The sequence below is a fragment of the Lemur catta genome, chromosome 13 (assembly GCF_020740605.2).
Source record: "Lemur catta isolate mLemCat1 chromosome 13, mLemCat1.pri, whole genome shotgun sequence".
Lineage (NCBI taxonomy): Eukaryota > Metazoa > Chordata > Mammalia > Primates > Lemuridae > Lemur > Lemur catta.
Window position 1 is genome coordinate 83,455,604 of NC_059140.1, and position 19,155 is coordinate 83,474,758.

The window sequence follows — 19,155 nt, forward strand, 5'->3', positions numbered from 1 at the left end:
GGGAGCGCGCGCGGTCAGAGCGCCCGGGAGGCCGTGGGGAGCCGCGGGCGGCGCGGGGCGGTGGCTCCGGTCATCCTGTCCTGGCGGCCCTGAAGGTCACATCGCTGCGGCGGCGGCGGCTGCGGCACCTCGGGTGCTCGCGGCGGGTCTGGGCGGGCGCAGGGCGGGGAGCGGGGCGGGGCGCGGGGCGGGGCGCGGGCAGGCCTGGCTGGGGGGGCGCGGGGCGGGCGGGGCGCGGCGTCTGCGGGAGCCCGAGCCGGTTCTGGCCGGGGACATCCGGGCTGCCGGGCTGCAGGTCGCGGAGCGCTGTTGTCCCCGGGGCGCACACCGGTTAGACCAGTGTGACCTGGAGGAGGAGTTGCTCCCAGTCGGCGACCAGTGTCTTTGTTCCGGGTGGGGCAAAAGAAAAGAAATAATATGCGGTTCAACGCGAGCAGGTGCAATTTGACAGTTTTCCAGATACGAGATTTAAACCTCTTTTCCGACCCCTCCCTCCCGCGCCCACCACGCCCTTTTCGGATTCTTCATTCTCAGGCGCTTTTTCTCAAGATTTAAAACCCACCAAAGAAAAGATAAACTGAGGTCAAACCCAGTCCCCTCGGGGGCCGGGCAGTGGGATTAAATTATTTCCTCTTGTCATTTCTGATTTCTGTAATGATGACATTCAAAACCTTGAGGTTTCCCAGTAGATATTTAAGCTGAAAGCGACATTGTGCTTGTTCTCAGAGACCAAGACTTTATGTCTCCTGGGCCGTTTCGCAAAGTCACAGGCAAAACCCACAAACAAACAAAGCCGAGCATAGCACACCCCTGGCGGGGACAGGGCCGGGCACCCCCCGGGACGGGCCTGGACACGGCTCTCTGGAGATCTGCCTGCAGACCCCACCCCAAGAGCCCCGAAAAGTCCCCCTCCCGAAAGGCGGGCGCTATGCCTGGCCTCGCGCCTCTGCGCCTCTGTCACCGAGAGGACGAACATAATTGCTGGCAGAAATCTTTGAGGTCCTCAGTTTAAAGGTGGAGTTAATGAGCGCGAATCTGTTCACTTAGGGAATCGGATGTCCACAGGAACGACCTTCAAAGAGAAGTAAAACCCAACAGGTAAGTCAAATGCACCTGCGTCTGAACCAGAGCTGCAAGGCCCCGCCACGCCCCCTTCCCAAGGCGGCCTCTGCGGCCTGCAAACCAAGGCTGCTCAAAAAGCGTATTTATTGCATTGGTTTTCCTGCTTGCTCTTAAAGAGAAGCGCTGGCTTCAAACATCTGGGTGGGTGATACACTCTTCAGTCAGTATTTACGAGGCTCCTGAACAGGACAGAGCGTTCATCCGCCCGCGTGTGCCCGACGCTGCTCTAGGCACCACCGCTGTTCCCCGGGGCTCCAGGCCAGCCGCCCCTAGGTAGGCTTCAGAGTGTGTGAATTCCTGGAAATGGATCTCAGTTATTTTCTGCACATTTGTGTGGTTTTGGAAAGGAGAGTTCCAGAGTTCATGGAATTCCCAGAGTTATTTGATTCGTTTAAGAGGGGCTGTCTCTGGCGTCTGCACCGCCTCTGAGGCAGCCTGCGCCTGGGAGCGAGCACAGGGCGGCAGGTGGCCGCTGTCTCAGCGCGGCCCCAGGAGGGCGGAGCCGGAAAGGTCCCCTGGCCTCCTTGGGGCCTGGACCTCACCCCGCTTCCCCACGGTCCCAAATTCACCCTTTCTATTGAGTTAGTTTCCCAGTAATAAAAATGTCTCCCATTGGGTAGAGAGTCTTGGTTTAATAAAAACCCCTTCAGGTGCACGCGCTCATTTTGATTTTGATAACGGGGCACACAGAAGGCAGACATGGGGAGAAGTGGGGGTGTCCAACTCCAGAGGACTCCAAACGTTCTACCAGTGCAGAAAATTTGCTCTAAAGCAGACTTGGAAAATTAATAAGAAACAATTTGGAGAATGTGTTCCCAAAACGGAGAGAGTTGTCAGGCGCTATATTATACCCCTGGAAATAGCAATGGTGACGTTGACAGTTCGCCCCACAGGGACAGAGGGGCAGACCCAGGCGGGGGATGCCTGGTGTGGGTGGGTGGCCAGTCTGGCCGTGGGGTGGAGAGCTGGGGCTCCCCTCCCAGGGATACACCCGGGTGAGCTGGTGGAGGCGCGTGGGAGTGAGGGTGTCGGAAATGAGCTGTCTGTAGAGAAACGGAAGTTCTGCGTGTCCCTTCCGTCGTCACCCTTGCAAGTGGTGACTCTGAGGCAATAAGACGACTCATTCATTTATTCATCTGGCAAATGTGAGCTGAGTACCTGCTATTTTGCCTTAAAAGATGCCGTACTGGGCCAAACCAATGACACAATCATATTTGGTTTGGGGTTTTGTTTGCTTGTGTTGTGAATAGCATTACTGAGCTATAATGGACATACAGTAAACTGCACACATAAGATAGACTTCGACACATCTGTGACCTATGCATACACCTGTGAAACCATCGTTGCAATCAAGGAAATTCCTTCCTCTTGAGTGTCCCTGCCCACCCCGCATCCCCAGCCCCACGCGAAAGGCAAACCACTGACAGATTTCTCTCACTAGCAACTGGTTTGTGTTTTCTAGAACTTATGTAAAAGGAATCACACAGTACGTAGAAGACTTTCTGTTTCTTGTCTCGCAATGTTTTGCAAAGTCCTGAAATTTTTTTGTCTGGTTTCTTTCACTCAATGTATTTATTTTCAGAATCATCTACATTGTTGCATTTATCAATAATTTATTCCTTTTATTGCTCATATCCATGCTGTGGACATGCCGTAGCTAGTTTCCCATTCACCTGGTGATGGGCTTTTGTTTCCACGTTTTTACTATTACAAATAAAGCGGCTGTGAACATTGTGTGCATGTTATTGCGTGCACATACGTTTTCATTTACCCTGGGGAAATATCTAGGAAGCAGAGTGTCTGGATCACATGGTAGGTGTTTGTTTAACTTTTAAGAAACTGCCAAACTGTTCTCCGAAGTGATCGCACTACTTACGTTCCTGCCAACAGTGTGTGAGTTCCGGTTGCTCCTCATCCCCACCAATATTTGCTGTGATCAATAGTTTTTTTCTTTTTTTCTTTTTCTTTCTTTCTTTCTTTTTTTTTTTTTTTGAGACAGAGTCTTGCTCTGTTGCCCAGGCTAGAGTGAGTGCCGTGGCGTCAGCCTAGCCCACAGAAACCTCAAACTCCTTGGCTTAAGCGATCCTACTGCCTCAGCCTCCCGAGTAGCTGGGACTACAGGCATGCGCCACCATGCCTGGCTAATTTTTTCTATATATATTTTTAGTTGTACAGATAATTTCTTTCTATTTTTTTAGTAGAGATGGGGTCTCGCTCTTGCTCAGGCTGGTCTCAAACTCCTGAGCTCCAGCAATCCACCCACCTCGGCCTCCCAGAGTGCTGGGATTACAGGCGTGAGCCACCGCGCCCGGCCAATAGTTTTTTTCTTAAATGTTAGGTAGGTATCTCGTGTTATTTCATTATAGTTTAAATGTGCATTTTCCTACTAACTAATGATGTTGAGCAAATTTTATTGTGCTTCTTGCCGTCCGAATATCATGTTTGGTGAAGTGTTTGTTTAAACTTCATTTTCTGTCTTTTACTTGGGATGTTTGCTTTTCCAATTGTTGAGTTGTTTATTGAATTTTAAGAGTTCTGTAGCTATTCTGGATACAAACTCTTTATCAGGTGTGTGGTTTACAAATACTTACTTCCAGTCTGTGGCTTGTCTTTTCATTCTATAATATTAAAATTGTCTTTCAAAAAGCGGAATTCTTAATTTTGAAGTGCAACTTATTAATTTTTCTTTTAGTAAATTCTACTTTTAGTGCCATATTTGCCTTACACAGGCTCACAAAGATTTTCTTGCAGAAGTTCTACACATTTAAGTTTTACATTTTAGAATCACAACCCATTTTGAGTTAGTTTTTATCAATGGTGCTGAGGTAGGCATCAAAGTGCATAATATACATATGTTATGGAAAAGACTTTTTTTTCTCCACTTGCCTTTGCACCTTTGTCAATAATCAATTGACCCTATATATGTGTGTGAGTCTCTTTATATCCTCTCTATCCTGTTCCATTTATTTATCGATCTTTAAAAAATAACACCACACTATCTTGATTACAGTAGATTTATAAAAAGTATTACAGTCACGTAGTGTAAATACTCAAACATTATTCTTTCTTCTCAAAGTTTAAGGTTGTTTGGTTGTTCTATTTTTTGCATTTACATATGAATTTTAGAATCAGCTGTCATTTTCTACAAAAAGTCTGCTGAGATTTTAATGGGATGCATTGAATCTATAGATCAATTTAGAGATAATGAACATTTTGATAGTATTGAGTTTTCTGACCTGTGAACATGGTATATCTTTGCGTAGGTCTTCTTAAATCCTCTCAGCAATGTTTCATAGTACTCAGTGTGCAGGACTGACACATACGTTCTCAGATTTGTTCCTAAGTATTTCACTTTTTTGGTCCTATTGTAAATGGCATTGTTGTACATTTCAATCTCTGATTGTTTAAACATTTGATTTTTGCACCTTTATCTTCTATCCTGCAACTTTGCTTAACTCAATTATTAGATTTTTGTTTGTTTGTTTTTGTTTTTGAGACAATGTCTTGTTCTGTTGCCCAGGCGGGAGTGCATTGGCATCATCGTAGCTCACTGCATCCACACACTCTTGGGATCAAGTGACCCTCCTGCCTCAGCCTCCCAAGGAGCTGGGACTATAAGTGCATCCCACCACGCCCAGCTGATTTTTCTATTTTTTGTAGAGACGGGGTCTCGCTCTTGCTTAGGCTGGTCTTAAACTCCTGAGCTCCAGAGATCCTCCTGCCTCGGCCTCCCAGAGTGCTAGGATTACAGGCGTGAGCCACCCCGCCTGGCCTCATATAACTTTTAATGGAGTCTATTGTTATAATTGTTCTATTAGTTATGGTTGTTAATCTCTTACTGTGTCTAATTTATAAATTAAACTTTATCATAGGTGTGTATGTACAGCAACAAACATGGCATCTCGAGGGTTCAGTACCGTCCATGGCTCTAGGCATCCACTGGGGGTCCTGGCACGCACCCGCCCCCGTAAGGGGGGCCATGTGATTGTATCTGCAATGGCTTTACTTCCAAATGAAGTCGAATGCCTGGGTACTGGGGGCTCAGATCTTAACATTCTCGGGGGACACAGTCCAGCCCATAACAGGTGGCAGAGCGGGAAGAGAGGTCGTGGGTTGGCTGTCACCCCGCTGTTCCAGAGCTGGGATCCGAGCTGTGCAGCTCCCGAGGGTGGCAGCGGGTCTGTCTCCTGGACGCCCTGCGGGAGCTGCCCTGGGTCACGGTTGGTTCTCCCGTCTCGCAGGTCGGACAAAGTATAGTTTTTAAAACCGTGAACCCTGACTTTCATGCAAATATAGAACAAGCAAGTGTCAAAGGTTTACTAAGTCATTATCGAAGGAACCAGAATGCTGGTAGAGCTGGTTCCAAGAGTATTTTAAGGAACTGGGTGTTCACAGGTGTTTAAAGAGAAATGTGAACACAGACCACTCAGAGACCGAACTGGCCAATGTCCTTCAAGCCCAAAGTATATATTTCTCTGCACACACACACACACAGACACACACACACAGACACACAGACACACACAGACACACACACAGACACACAGACACACACAAACACACACAGAGACACAGACACATACACATGGACACACAGGGACACACACTCACATATACACACGCACAGACATACACAGACACACACAGACACACACACAGACACACGTGGACACATGGACACACACAGACACACACAGAGACACAGACACACACACACACACAGACACACATGGACACATGGACACACACAGACACAGACACACACAGACACACACACAGACACACACAGAGACACAGACACACACACCCACATATACACACGCACAGACAGACACACCAGACACACACAGACACACCAGACACACACACACAAACACAGACACAGACACATACACATGGACACACAGGGACACACACTCACATATACACACACACAGACATACACAGACACACATACATATATACACGCACATACACACATGCACACACATACACACGTACACTTATACACATATGCACACACATACACAACATACATATACACAGAGACACACATACACATGCACACATACACACATGCACACATACAGGCACATACATACATATACAACACATACACATGCATGCACATACACAACACACATACACAGACATACGTGCACATATGTACATACATATACACACGTACACATATACACGTGTGCACACGCATACACAACATACATATACACAGAGACACATACACATGCATACATACACACATGCACACATACGAGCACACACATACACACATATACAACACACATACACATATGCACACACACAACACACATATACACAGGCACATATGTACATACATATACACACAACACACGTACACATATACACATGTGCACATGCATACACAACACAGACACACATAGACACACATGCATACACACATACACAACATACACACATATACAGACACACACACATGTAGCTTTCGAAGTTACCTTGTTTGTGGACCCTGTGCGTCTTTGCCGGGAAGCCCGTGCGGGCTGACGGGCACCTTCCCAGAGTCCCAGCAGAAACAGCAAACAGCACACTCAGGCGGGGACCTGGTGCGACGAGGCGCAGCTGGAGTGGCTCAGGAGGGCGCCCCGGCGTGACGCCAGGGCACGCCCCGCACGCGCCGCATCTCCAAGTCTGGGACGTTCTCAGCAGGTAGCGAGGTCGCCCTACCCGCGCGGAGGCTGTTCAGGCCGCGCAAGGCCCTCTGCGCAGCCTCCGCACGGCGCGGGGCGGCATTAGCGCGCGGCTAACCTGCGTCCTGGATCGGCGGCTGCGCGGACGATTCTGGACGACAGCAGCCCGTTCGCGAGCCAGGCCGTCCACAGTGAGGTTCTTGATCGCGCAGGTCGGAGCTGAGCTAATCCGCTGAGCAGCCGGGCGGCCGGCCACGGGCTGCGCCCTGGGCACCGCTGCGCACAAAGGCTCCCCGTGGGCGACTGCTCGGTGCTTTCCAGAGAACAGGGGGTCGCGGACGTTTCCGTCTGGAAACCAGGGACAGACGCTCGGACCACCGCACCTGTGAGGCGGATCCAGGTGCGGCCACCGGTGTGGTCGGGTTCGCACCGCGATGGGCGGGGCGCGTGTGCCGGTTTCCTACACGGCCCTTCAGACTGGGGGGGCCGTTCTGCGCGCAGGTGTAGGGGCAGGGCCGCGCCTGCGCACCCAGCGCCGCGGGGGACCGCGCGCTCCACGGCGGGCCAGCGCCTCGCTCGGGCTCGGGAACTCTCTTGGCTTAAAAGCAAAGTGACCCCACGGAGCGGGGCAGCGTCTCCTGCTGTCCTCAGGGCGGAGCCGTGTTCTGGGAAGTGCCCGTCCGCTCTGTCATCCCGGGCTCGTTCCCCCGGGAGATGCTAGGTGTCCACCCGCCCTTCTCCCCGCAACGCGCGTGACCCGGGTCGCCGCCCTGCCTGTCCTCGCGACGCGGGCGGTGCCGAGCAGCTGCGGGCCGACCTGGCCGTGGATGGAAGTTGCCTCCATCGGGCTTGGCGGCGGCAGTCTCTGAACGGGCCGCGTCCCGGCAACGCGCCAGGTGGGCGAGAACAGGGCGGAGAAGGCCAGAGTCCGGCTGGAGACCCCGTCCCGTTCCAGGTCTCCGTGGGGGGAGCAGGAGCCATTCAAGCCTGCGCACAAACGGGCCTCTGCTAGCCTTTGTCACAGGGGGCACAGCGGCTAGCTGTGGTCAGAGCCGCCGAGCCCCCGCGCACCGCTGGCCCCGACAGCGCCGAAACCCGTGCGTCTCGGGCCGAGAGGGAGCCAGCGATGTCCCGGGGTTGTAGGAAGCAGGCGGCCTGTTGGAATGACACCCGTTGCATCTGCGACTCGCCGAGGGTGACATGGCAGCCCCGGGAGGCCGCTGCGTCCTGCAGGAGGGCGCGGAGTCCCAGCGCCAGTCCCTCCGCGGCGGCCCGAAAGGTCGGCCGCAAAGCGCCGCAGCGAACTGCACGTTGCCGAGGTCCATGGAGCAGGAAGGGCTTTAAAAGTAAACTTTTACTTTTTCCTGGAAACTGGGAGGGGGCGGGTGACCCGAGCCCTCGGGGAGCCTGTGGTGCCGCCCAGCACCTGGCGTTGGCGGCTGCCTTCTGCTGTTCACGAGGACCAGGAGGGAGGTCTGGCGTCCCCAGAGGGGGATGCGGGCCCCGGAGGGGCTGTCGTGCCTCCGCCGGCCGCGGTGGGGCCCGGGGGGTCGTGCCTGTCTGCTGAGGTTACGTCCTGGCCCAGCCTCCGGTTGTTGCCTCCTGTTTCCGTTCCTGAGATGGGGATGTCGCGGCAGAGCGGCGGCCAGGACCAGGGCCGGGGCCAGTCCCGCTGCCGTCCCGCCGTGCCCCGCACACGGCAGGAAGCTGTCCCAACACCCCTGCGCCTTCCCGGCTCAGGCGGGGGTCTCTGGCCAGGCAGGCCTGGAGGGCTGCGGGGGGAGCCCGTGGTAGCGCCCACCTGACTGTCGCCCGTCCCGCTGGGCGGTGGCGCCTGCCAGGAAGTGTGGCGCACACAGCCAGCCCCGCACAATGGCCGGCCGCACCCGCTTCCTCCCGGCGCTATTTTAAGCCAGTCCCAGACGTCCTGTGCTCGATCCCTAAACACTGCAGAGAGTAATTCTACACGGTAAGAACTCAAACACCCCACACGACCTCAGCCCCACATTACACCAAAAACAACTGACAGCGGTTCCCTAGAGCCACCAGACGCGCATCCCTGGTCATGTCGGTGTCTGAGCCGCGGTTTTCCCAGCACACGGGTGTGTCCCGCGAGCACGGAGCACCGTGTGTGGCCTCCGGGGCCGCCTTGGTGGTCGGTGCCCAGGTCCGTCCGCTCATCACACGGCTGCAAGGTGCAGGTGGTCTGGTCTTGTTGTTCCTCCTTCACTTAGTGGCTGTGATCCTCCTCAGAGAAGCGGGTTTTCCTCCGCACGTGGTCACCGGGGCGGCTTGTCCAGGAAAGGCAGGCTACCTGCTTGTTCCGTCCCGCATTTGCCAGTTTACAGCAAAACAAGTTGGTTTTCAGCATCTCCAAAGGCAAGTGACGTTGCCGTTGGAACTCCTGGATTTGCCATGTTCGATGCGTTTGCTCCTCCGAGGCACCGCTGCGTGTCCCCGACGTCCCCCGCCTGAGCTGTGAGGCGACTCTTTGGCAAGTTTGCGACGCCTGGTGGCTTTCCTGGTGGGTGAGGGTCTCCCTGCCTCCCTGGGATTTTCCTCCCTGAACAGAGCGCAGGCTTTGCATGCGCCTTCTCTCTTCCTCCCCTGCCCGGTTTCTTCCCACGCGGGCGCCACTCGCACAGGCCCCCGCCTTGGAGGGGCCCCCGGGCAGACGCACCGTTCTCCTGGGTTCTACTCAGCCACAGAAAACAGTGGTGATGTGGCACCTCTTGCATTATCCTGGATGGAGCTGGAGCCCATTCTACTGAGTGAAGTATCACAGGAATGGAAAACAAGCACCACATGTACTCACCATCAAATTGATATTAACCGTCCAACACTTAAGTGCACATACAGTAGTGACCTTCATCGTGTCGGGCAGGTGGGGGGGGAGGGGACAGCATATTCACACCTGATGGGTGCGGTGCAGCGTCTGGGGGATGGGCACGCTTGTAGCTCTGACTTGGGTGGGGCAAAGGCAATTTATGTGACCAAAGCGTTTGTACCTCCATAATACTGTGACATAAATAATAATAATAATACTTAGTCATGCATCTGTGACTTATGGTAAGGCTCGAGGTCAGGAGTTCGAGACCAGCCTGAGCAAGAGCGAGGCCTCGTCTCTACTAAAAATAGAAAGAAGTTATCTGGACAACTAAAAATATATATAGCAAAAATTAGCCAGGTATGGTGGCGCATGCCTGTAGTCTCAGCTACTTGGGAGGCTGAGGCAGGAGGATCGCTTGAGCCCAGGAGTGTGAGGTTGCTGTGTGCTATGATGATGCCACTGCACTCCAGCCTGGGCCCCAGAGCGAGACTCTATTTAAAAAAAAAAGGAAAAAAGAAACAAACAAAAAAAACCCAATAGAATGAAACTAGAAATCAATAACAGAAGCAAAACTGGAATAGTTGCAAATATGTAGAAATTAAACAACACATTCTTTTTTTTTTTTTTTTTTTGACACAGGGCCTCACTCTCTCACCCAGGCTGGAGTGCAGTGGCATGTCATAGCTCACTGTAACCTCTAATACCTGGGCTCAAGTGATCCTCCTGCCTCAGTCTCCTGAGTAGCTGGGACTATAGGTGTGCACCACCATGCCCAAATAATTTTAAAAATTTTTTTTGTAGAGACAGGGTCTCACTGTATTGTCCAGGCTGGTCTTGAACTCCTGGCGTCAAGCAATCCGCCTACCTAAGCCTCCCAAAGTGCTGGAATTATAGATGTGAGCCACTACACCTGGCCTTAAACAATGTATTTAAACACATTCTTTAAAAAATCAGTGGGTCAAAGAATAAATCACAATGAAATTAGAAAATACTTAGAGAAGAATGAAAATGAAAACACAACATAGCAAAATTTATGGATGCAGCGAAAGCAGTGCTCAGAAGAAAATTTATTTGTAAATGCCAACATTAAAAAAGAAGAAAGATCTCAAGTCGACAGCCCAAGTTTATATCTTACATCTTAAGGAACTAGAAAAAGAACAGCAAACTAACCCAAAAAACATCATAAAGGAAGAAATAATAAAGATTAGAGCAGAGAGAAATAATATAGAGAATACAAAAACAGTAGAAAGAACCAGCAAAACCCAAAGTTGGTTCTTGGAAAAGATCAACAAAAATCGGCAAACGTGGACCAGGAGTCCAGAAATGAGCTGTACTGACTAGGAAAAAAGAGAAGACAGAAATAAGTAAAATCAGAAATGAAAGTGAGCACATTACTGCCAATCTTACAAAAAGTAAGATTATAAAAGAATACTATAAGCCAACAAATTTGACAATATGTCCAGGCGCAATAAAAGAAAATGAAGAAAAGTCCAATGCCAGATGACTCTGTGACAAATTCTACTAATCACTGAGGGAAGAATTAACATAATTAAAAAAATAATCTTCAAATAATAGAAGAGGATGGAACACTTCAGAACACATTCTGTGAGGCCAGTATTACCCTGATATCAGAGCCAAACAAAGATACTTCAATGAAAGAAAACTACAGGTCAAGATCCCTGATAAATATGGATGCAAAAATCCTCAACAAAATACTAGGACACTGACCAGCAGCACATACAAAGGATTGTTCCCCGTGATCAGTTGGAATCTATCCCAAGAATGCAAGGGTGGTTCAACAGAAGAAAACCAATTAATGGAATACATCATATCGGTAGAATGAAGGGGAAAAACTACACAATCATCTCAACTGATGCAGAAAAGGCATTTGACAAAATCTTTTATAATGAAAGCACTGAACAAGCTGGGAACAGAAGGACAAGATAAAGGGCATTAACATGATAAAGGACATTGACCAAAAAACCCACAGCTAGCATCATGCTCAGTGATAAGAGACTGAAGGCTTCCCCCAGGGCTCAGGAACAAGACAAGGATGCCCCCTTCTACCACTGTTATTCAACATTGTACTGGAAGTTCTGGTTGGAGCAATTAGACAAGAAAAAATAAAAGACATTCAAATTATAAAGTAAGAAGTAAAACTATCTCTATTTGAAGATGACATGATTTCTTATATAGAAAATCCCAAATCATCCACAAAAAAAAAACCTACTAGAGCTAATAAACAAATTCAGTTAAGTTGCAGGGTACAGGATCAATATATAAAAATGAGTTGTGTTTCTTTATACCATCAATGAACAATCCAAAAACAAAATTAAGAAAACAATTTAATTACAGTAGCATCCAAAAGAATAAAATACCTAGGAATGAATTTAACAAAGGAGGTGAAAGATTTGTGCACCAAAAACAATTTCTTTCAATTTGCAGAAAGAAATTAAAAAAGACCTAAAAATGGAAAGACATCAGAAGTCTTCATATTGTTAAGATGGAATACTTCCCAAAGTGGTCTACAGATTCAGTACAATCCCCATCAAATTTCTAATATCTTCTTTTCAGAAATAGAAAAGCCATCCTCAATTTTATGTGGAATTATAAGGGATCCTGAATAGCTAAATGATATCAAAAAAGAACAAAGTTGGAGATTGTCTCAGTTCGTTCAGACCGCTATAACAAAATACCTTAGACTGGGTAATTTATAAACAATGGAAATTTATTATTCACAGTTCTGGAGACATGGAAATCCAAGATCAAGGTGGTAGCATATTTAGCGTCTGATGAGGACCTGTTCCTCATAAATAGTGTTTTGCCTTCTGTGTATGTACACATAGTGTAAGGGCACAGGGGCTCCCTCAATCCTCTTTTCTAAGGGCACTAATCTTCATGAGGGTAGAGGCCTCATGACGTAATCTCCCAAAGAGCCCATCTTTTAATACCATCAGCATGGGGGTTAGGTTTCAACATATGAATTTTGAGGGGGACACAAACATTCAGACCACAGCAGATACTTCATACTTCTCAATTTCAAAACTTATTACAAAGCTCCAGTAATCAAAACAGTATGGTACTGGCCTCAGTACCATGGACAGACATGTACATAGAACAATGGAATTAAACTGAGAGTTTTGAAGTAGACCCAAACATCTAGGCCCAGTGATTTTTATGAGGATGCCAAGATCATGCAATAGGGGAAAGAACAGGCTCTTCAACACATAGTTCTGAGATGACTGGACAGCCACAGGAAAAAGAATGAAGTTAGACCCCACCTTACTCTACATAATCAATACAAAATTCAACTCAAATGGATCAATGACCTTAATATAAGAGCTAAAACTATAAAAGTAGTAGAAGAGAATAAGGATAAATATTCATGACTTTGGATGTGTGGATGGATTCTTAGCTTTGACACCAAAAGCATGGACAACAAAATTAAAAAATTGATACATCAGACAACACAAAAACTAAGAACTTTTGTGCATTAAAGGGTCTTCTCAAGAAAGTGAAAAGACAACCTAGGACCTGGGAGAAAATACTTGCAAAACATGTATCTGATAAGAGTTAGTATCCAGAATGTATAAAGAACCTCTAGCAACTCAACAACAAAAAAACAAACAACCCAATTTCAAAATGGGCAAAAGACCTGACTAGATATTTCTCCAAAGAAATTATACAAATGGCCAAAAAGCACATGAAAACATCGTTCAACATCATTAGTCATTAATGCAAATCAAAACCACAGTGAAATGCCACTTCATACCCACGACGATGGCTGTAATTTTTCTTAAGTGGAAAAGGGCAAGAATGTGAAGAAATGGGAGCCCACGTATGTTACTAGTGGGGCTGTAAGTGGAGCAGTTGCTGTGGAAAACAGTTGGCGGTTCCTCAAAAATGACCCAGCAATTCTGCTGCTAGGTGGAGACCCAGAAGAAATGAAAACGTGTCCCACAGAAACTCGTACACAGATGTTTGCACCCACGTTATTCCTAACAGGCAAAGGTGGGAACCACCCACGTGTCCAGAGACAGATGAACGTATGAATGAACTGCTATGTCCACACGACAGAACAGCACCCTCTGTAGACAGGAATGAAAGACTGATTCATGCTACACCTTGGCTGAACCTCGAGAACACTGTTCTCACTGAAAAAAGGTGGACACAAAAGTGCACACATTGCGCCATTCCTTATATATGCAACATCCAAAATAGACAAATCCGCAGAGACAGAAAGCAGACTGGGCTGGGAGGAGGGGAGTGAGGAGTTATTATTTACTGGGTACCAGGTGCTTTTCTGGGCGACAACAGTGTTTTGAAACTCAAGTGAGGCAGCGGTTGTGCCATTGTGAATGCACGAAGTGCCCTGAACTGCACATTTCAAAACTGTTGGTTGCTTTTGTGAGTTTCACCCGAAAAATACGTTTAAAGAGAGTATTGTATGAGTGTATTTACGAATGAACCTACCTTTACACTGGCAAGGGCAAGTTACTGAGGGTATTTCGGTTCATGAAGCAAACGTTCCACTTTCCCTCCCCGGACGGTCCGTGTTCGTGTTCTCTGCCGCGGGCGGGGCTGCCTGGGGCCTGTCAGCCCAGAGGCCGAGGGTTGCTGGAGACCCCACCTTGCCAATCTGTCCCGCGACTCGAGAGATCTGACCTTCTCTGTCTGTCTACTCAGACCTCGATCTCGTGTCACTACTGCTGTTTCCGGCTTTCAAATGTGTCTGACAAAATGTGGCTCCGCTCACCTGTGGGGACCACCGCAGCCCCCGTGGGCCTCCCTGGAGGAGGACACCAGGCCCTGAGTGGAGCACATGGTCGGAGCGCAGGTACCGTGGTTGCGCTGGGAGGTGTGAGGAGCCCTGGCCAGAGAAGCCTTCGGCCCGGGCTGACGGACGGGCACCACTGCGTGCGGGTCGTGGCTCGGTGGCGCGGCTGTGCCGTCCCGTACGTAGTGCAGAACTGCCAGGCCTCTGGGGCTGCCTGGAGGGCTCTGGTCGCTCCAGGTCATTCTGTCTCCAGCCCACCCTCCCTTCACCCTCTTCCCTCCCCCAGGTCGGATTTCCCTGCCACGCGTGGCGTCTCCTCTGGTGGACACACCGCTGCCTGTGGGAGCTGCCTGGCACGTCGCAGTCACCCCTGCTCCAAGGAGACCAGGAACAACTGGTAACTATGACTAAGTGAGAAGGTTCGGTCACGTCTGCGTCTGCCAGACGTCCAGCTCCCGGGGCCAAGCGCAGGATCACGCTCAGGCCGCCGCGGAGCCCTGGCTCGAAGCCGCTACGCCGTAGCGCTGGCCTCTCTGGACAAAACGCCTTCCACGTCCAGGTCTGCCGATGTCCTGGGAGGACGCCCAGCGAGTCTCTCGAGAACACCCTGCGGCCCGGACCACGTCCGCTCCAGTTGCGCAAGGCCCAGGGCCGGATGCGCTGACAGAAGAATGCGGCCCATGCTCTGCGGTAACCCACAAAACTCCACCGGGATTCTTGGAAGAAAAACCGCCGTGTTCCTCCAGATGTTTTGAAATGTTAACCCTGAATGTGGCCCAGAGAATTTAGAGGAGAAATGGAATTTTGTTTATCGTTCTTGGCGGTGGTTACTTAGCACGTCCTGCGGCCAGCAGCACACTCAGCACAGCTCCCCGCCAGGCGAGCACAGCTGTGGGGGGTCCGTCTGGGGAGGGGCTGCATTCCTGGCCGTGGGGCTGGGCTTGGTCTTCACAGCCCTTTAAAGGGACGGGGCTGGAGAAGAAAGTGCGCACGGAGCCTTCTGTTGGCAGGAGTGGGGTGGGGACCCCGCGGGCTCCCGCTGCAGACGTGGCTGGGCACGCGGGGAAGCCCCGCAGACGGTGCCTGAGCCCCTGAACTGCCCTGCCCAGCGCACAGGTGACGGAACACTCGCCGGCCCGCAGCGTCCTGGGAGGGGAAGGGGTGTCTGGCCCCATGGGGACCACAGGGACCTGGCCCTCCCCACCCACGGACGCCGGTCGTCAAGCCCGCGGGGGGGTTCGGGACTCACTGACGTAGCTGTGGGACCAGGGCGGGCACCGCCCCTCTCGCAGCCTCAGTTTCCCCTCCGTGCAACAGAAGCAAAGCCTTCCCACCTCGCAGGGGGTCTCGGGCGTCTGTGCTGACAGAGAACAGCATAAGCTGCCGCGACGGCGCATCCTCACGCCGGAACGCGGAGGCCACGCTTTGCGAGAGCTCTGACGGCCTCAACCTCCCGCCAGGCCGTGTTTCTGCTCCCGCCTGGGTCCGTGTCTCCCTGTGGCCTCTGGTGCTGACAGGGGCGCCGTGTCCCGGGTCACCGTGCTCCTTTGCCGGGGCCAGCAGGGGAGGGCTGGCCGCCGAGGCCACCACAGGCTTGCGTGGGTGGGAGTCCAGGGCTGTGCCTCCGCGGGGAAGCCGGTCCGGCCGTGCCAGCCAGAGCCGCGGCTCGGCCAAGAGAGGAGGCTGGAGAGACGCTTGGCGCGGCCGCGGTGCCTGTCCCTGCTCAGGGCAAGTGCAGACGCCCAGCACAGCCAGGGAGGGGCAGGCAGCCTTCTGGGGTGACGGTCCTTGTCCCCCAGGCCCAGCAGAGCAGGGGCAGCCGCAGCCATGAAGCAGCTCCGCACACACAGTGGCGACGGCCAGGCGAGAGCTGTCGCCAGCACCGGGCACGTCGCCGGCCGAGCAGGGTTCCCAGCCCGGCGGGGGGAGGGGGGTGAGGAGGCTACAAACCCCCCAAGCACCGTCTTGGCGTCTCAGTGGTCCCAGCGGCCCCTGTTGCTGGAGGCCTCGCCTGGCTCTGAGTGCTCAGGCCGACGTGTCCCTTCTGCCCCGGGGATGCCCGGCAGGACGGGCGGTTTTGGGCCCGGGAGGCGCTGCCCATGGAGGGTGAGGGGTGAGAGTCGGCCGTGAGAACGTCTGGGGCGAGATCACACTGTCTCTGCAGACGCCTGTCACCACACAGGTCCCTGTGACCCTCCCTGGGCTGCCGGGTTGTGCGGCCGGCAGCCTCCTGGGATCTGGACCACCCGCATGACCTGTGTCCCGATGTTGCTCGGGATTCCCAGAGCGTCCTGAGTCTCCGTCGGACGTTCACGGGCGCCGCGGCCCGTGGGCTCCTTCTCCCCCCACAGCAGGCGCCTCTGACGGACCGCGTCCTGCTGCAGGCGCGAGGCTGACTCTGCCCTCGGCCGGTGGGGGGCGCGGCAGGAGGGGAGCGTGGACGGCGTGCGCAGCCGGAGAGGAGTCCTGGGTGCTCGGGCGCGTTCCTGGTGCTTTCGTGCCTCGCTCATCTCTGCAGACCCACCAGCCGGTGCGCCATGGGTGGCAGGAGGCTCCCTGCTCCCCACGTGGCCCCCGTTGACCACACACCGCGGCAGCGCCTGGAGCTCCCTCTGCCAGGCGGGCTCAGGACCAGAGATCCACACGCTGCTCCCGCGTGGATCCGGGTCGGGCCCCGCAGGCCTCAGCGGCTCTCGCAGGCGCGTGCGTGTGCTGCGGGTGATCAGGCACGGGAGCAAACCGCGCCGTGGCTAACAGATGTCTCTCAGTCCCCGGCACGGCGGCACCACGGGTCCTGCTGGGCTGGCCCAGTCCCGAGGTCGGAGCCCTTGGCCCCAGGGGGCCTTGGGACCCAGACAGCAGCCCCCGCCTGGCCCGGGCGCCCACACACTGCTCACGTCCCAGGCCACGTGCGGGGTGTCCAGCCTGGCTAGTGACTGACTGCCCCGGCCCAGGGGCACCGTCTCAGTGCAGTGACAGCAGTGCCCAGCGAAGGGCCTGACGCCACGGGCTTTACCCCAGGCCCCGCCTGGGACGGTCCCGGGAGGTGGTGCCCCGGCACAGAAGGACCCCAGGCTCCCAGCCAGGGAGCCGAGTCCAGACGTCTTGCAATTCCACTCAAACGCGACGACAGTGTGGTCCCAGCGCCCGGCCTGTGCACTCTGGCAATGTTTCAGAGTCACCGGCACGGCAGCCCTTTCTAACCTGGGCTGAGCTCTGCTGCACGGACGTGCCGTGATCTGTTCGTCACCTGTTGGTGGGCACTGGGCGGGCGCAGACAAAGCTGCACCACAGCTGTGTCAGCTGGACCCCGACATTCCCAGAACCGACGCGGCTCTGCGTGATGTTGTAAGAAGCTGCCAGACCACGTCTCAAGCGGTTATCCAGCTCCACGGTCCTGCCAGCCGCTGGAGTGTTCCAGCTGCTTCTCCTTCTTGCCAACACTTGGCATGGGCAGGTTTTTTTTTTTTAGCCGTTCTAGTGGGTTTGTAGCTATAGCTCACGACGGTCTCAATTTGCATTTCCCTAAGGACTAAATGACACTTGGCATCTTTTTTTGTGTGCTTCTCTGCCATCCATATATCTCCTTTGGTGAAATGTCCATTCAGATATTTTGCCTACTCTCTAATGGAATTGTCTTGTTATTGAGTTGTAAGACTTTTTACACATTCCAGGTAAAAGTCCTTTGTGGAATGTTACAAATGTTCCCCCTGCTTGGCGCTTGTCTGTTCATTTTCTTTGTACTGTCTCTTGGAGGGCAAAGTGTTAAACCAACAAAATTTAGCAGTTTTTTTCCATGCAGTTTGAACTTTCTGTGTCCTATTTAAGACATTTTTTCCAAACTGAAGGTCACTATCACTTTATCTTATATTCCTTCTAGAAGTTTTATTTCTTTAGAAGACGGCTAAGGGGGAGATGGGAGGGAGGACTTTTTTTTTTTTTAAATAGAGACGGGGTCTCGCTCTTGCTCAGGCTGGTCTCGAACTCGTGACCTCGAGCGATCCTCCCGCCTCGGCCTCCCAGAGTGCTGGGATTACAGGTGTGAGCCACCGCGCCTGGCATAGAAGTTTTATTATTTTAGTTCACACATTCAGATTTATGATCCATTTCAGGTTAACTCTTGCAGGTGGTGAGAGGCAGGTTTGAGGGTTACCGCTGGTTTGTGTTGCGTGTGGATCCGGCGCCGGTAGTTGGAGACCGTCCCCCGTGGAGCTGTTGCGTCCCGTGTCCACCGCCATTCTCCACACGTGCGTGAGCTTCTTTCTAGGCCTCTGTTCTGTCCCATTAATCTGTTTGCTTATTACCATGATGACATTTTACTCTCAATCGCTGTCGCTTGCCTTATAATAAGCTTTAAAATCAAGTCAGTTAAATTCCCCAACTTCTTTCTTTTTCATGCTTCTGCAAAGGAAAATAAAAATCTCAGCCCCCGACTCCTTAGGCAAAAGGGAGGGTCAAGCTGGAGGCTGTGCCCAGTGACACCCAGGCCGTGAGTGTGGCGCCGGCCGGACCCAGGCAAGGGAGGCCTCTGCACCCGAGGGTTGCCCCGCTGTTCCTGGGCGGAGCCCTCGTGGTCCTCCCGTCGCGAGGACGTGCAGACTGTGACTTGGGGCCCACAGGCCACGTGTAGCGCCTGAAATTAAAGTCTATTCCACACTAATAACGCAACAAGCTGATCTTCCCAGGCAAGGATGGAGACGGGGCGAGACCGGTCACTCTCCCACCTGCCCGGGGTCAGA

General features: G+C 52.3%; 1 long non-coding RNA gene across 3 annotated transcripts; it reads right to left on the minus strand.

Moving 5' to 3' along the window:
- Positions 1-229: 229 nt before the first annotated feature.
- Positions 230-17,249, minus strand: LOC123648830. Of its 3 annotated transcripts, XR_006738799.1 has the most exons (4): positions 14,113-17,249; positions 6,618-6,722; positions 1,295-1,419; positions 230-1,072 (listed from the first exon to the last, which is right to left on the minus strand). It is a non-coding gene; the product is annotated as an uncharacterized LOC123648830 (long non-coding RNA). The 3 variants fall into 3 exon arrangements; XR_006738797.1 differs by lacking the exon at positions 6,618-6,722; XR_006738798.1 differs by lacking the exon at positions 14,113-17,249 and having other exon boundaries at positions 6,618-8,641.
- Between the last annotated feature and the right edge of the window lie 1,906 nt (positions 17,250-19,155).